Source organism: Galeopterus variegatus, unplaced genomic scaffold (genome assembly GCF_000696425.1).
Source record: "Galeopterus variegatus unplaced genomic scaffold, G_variegatus-3.0.2 Scaffold516, whole genome shotgun sequence".
Lineage (NCBI taxonomy): Eukaryota > Metazoa > Chordata > Mammalia > Dermoptera > Cynocephalidae > Galeopterus > Galeopterus variegatus.
The window spans coordinates 372,868-375,660 of NW_007726627.1; positions in this window are offsets into that span (position 1 = coordinate 372,868).

Here is a 2,793-nt window from a genome sequence, read left to right on the forward strand (position 1 = left end):
GTCAAACATGCAGTCAAGGTACATGATTTGCCAACTTTGAGATTTAATGCCTGCCCTGCTGGGTTTCAGACTTGTTTGGGACCTGTTACCCCTTCCTTTTGGCCTATTTCTCCCTTTTGAATAGGAATATGTACCCTATGTTTGTCCCACCACTGTATCTTGGAAGTAGATAACTAGTATTGATTTCACAGATAGGACTTTGAACTTTGGACTTTTGAGTTGAAATAAGTTAAGACTTTGGGGGTGCAATAAATGTATTTGTCTGTGAAAAGGACCTGATTTCTGGGGGGTCAGGGGTGGAATGTAGTGGATTGAATTATGTCTCCCCCAAACTCACTGAGGCTTGAATTGTCTTCAAGTTTTATGTATTAGAAACTTAGCCCCCACTGTGACGGTTAAGAGGGTGGGAAATCCTAGTATGGTAACTGAAAGACAGAACCTTGAAGAGGTAATTGGATTGTACGACCCTGCAGTAGTGAATGGATTAGAAATGGTGGTCAGGAGCATGGTTCTGGGGGCTTTAAAAAGAAGAAGAGAGTCTGCCTGTCTGTCTGTCTGTCTGTCTGTCTCTCTCTCTCTGCTTCCACCATCTTGTAATTTGAGACCCCTGGGTCACTGTCACCACCACTAGATGGACTTTGGATTTCCTAGCCTCAGAAACTGTAAGCAATAAATTTCATTTTCTTTATGAATTACCCAGTTCCGTGTATTCTGTTATAAGCAACAAACAGACTAATATAGCTGGTTAATTTATAAACAATAGAAATTTATTTCTCAGTTCTGGAGGCTGGGAAGTTCAAGATCAAGGCATCCACAGACTCTGTGTCTGGTAAACACCCATTCTTCATAGCCATTCTCATAGTGTTTCTTGAGGTGTCCTTACATGCAGGAAGGGGTAAGAGGGAGGGGAGGGCTGAACTCCCCTTCTCAAGCCCTTTTATAAGGCACTAATCCCAGTCAAGAGGGCTTAAAATAGGTGGTTTTCTGCATTTCTTTCACCCATAGCCTAAAAGTTCCAGCACTTAACATTGTTGCATTAGAGATTCAATTTCAGCATGAATTATGGAGGGGACACAGACATTCAAACCATAGCAGGTCCCAAGCCAAAGTCTCATATGCACCCTTCCCTTTGCAGTACACCCTGCATGACCTCTTTGGCTAAAGCTCTCAGGTAGGAGGGGATGGGGAGATCCTTCCATCATTTGCCTTAAGAGAGAATAGGCCTGTGTGCTCCAGGGAGAAAGAGTGAGGGTGGATGAGAACTGAGCATCAGGGAGGCCTCCCCGAGGAGAAGGATCATTATTTTAACCACAGTGAAGGGGGAGGAAGCACTGCCTTGACTGGGGGGGAAGCACAGGCTCTTTAATCCCCTCCTCACATCTAAGAGTGAGATGGGGGAACTGGAAATGATCTCCCCTAAATTGAAAGACATGCCATTTTATAGGTGAGAAGTCTCAATATTGTGAGATGGCCGTTCTTCCCCAATACATTTTTAAGTTTTGTGAATTTCACTCAACATCCCAGATGAGATGGGGTGGTGGTGGTGGTTTGGGGGTGATAATGGGTCCAGACAACAATGAGACTCAACTACGGGGTCCTACAGGTCACCTGGAAGACATTTTTGAAAAATAAAAGTACTGAGGAGAGACTTATGCCACCATATAGTACCATGTGTATTTTAACAAATACAGTAGTGGCTATGCAATTTTAGGAGAAATAGTAATAGTAGTTATGCAATTTTAGGAGTAAGTAAACTCATAATTACTAATAGTAGTGATGCATTTTATTAAACTACACTAATAATAAAAACTAGGACTGTTGGATTATCAGATAAGCAGATCAGTGAAACAAAATGTATTCATACATTGAACAAAGACTGAGTACCTACTGTATTTCCGAAACTGGGCACTTGTGTTAGTCAGGGTTCTCCAGAAAGGTAGAATCAATAGGATATGTTATAAACGTATGAGAAGGGACTTATTAGGGGAATAGCTCACACGACTGTGAAGAGAAGTCCCATGATAGGCCATCTGCAAACTGGATGCCAGTAGTATGGTTCAGTTCAAGTCTGAAGGCCTCAAAACTAGGGAAGCCAATGGTGTCCTTGGTGTAAGTCCTGGAACCCAAGAGCTGAAGAGTTTTGAGCTCTGATGTCCACAGACAGGAGAAAGAGTATATCCCAGCTCCAGCGGATAGAGAGAGGTTTGCCTTATCCTGCCCATATTGAGGGTGGATCTTTCCCACCCAGCCCATTCAGTCTCTCAGGCTATCTCTTCTAGAAACACCGTCATGGGCACACCTAAAAAGATAGCTTTACCAGATTTCTTGGCATTCCCTAATCTAATCAAGTTGACACCTAGAATTAACCTTCACAGAATTACAGAAACTATAAATAGAACATGGTTCCTGCCTTTGAGGTTACCACATGGTGGAGGAGACTGACATTAAACAATGTCACAAATAATTAGTGATAGGTGGTAGGGTGTCACCGACCAGTACCCCAAGGGGAGATGGTGGGAAATGAAGAGACACACTTTATGGGATCAGGAGGACCTTTCAGGCTGCTGACCTGTAAGGCATCTTAGTTTATTTTAGGTCCTTTTTATAAGCCAGTGAAAATAACAAATCATACTGATTAATCAGATATATCTGGTACAAAGCTATTTATAGAACATTTTCAGCTGCCATAGCACTTGAAGATTCATAGCTAACTACTTAACAAAATAAGAACATAAGTTTCTCATTTACAAAGCTTCCAGGGTCCTGGGTTCAATCAAAGGTCAGACCTCAAAG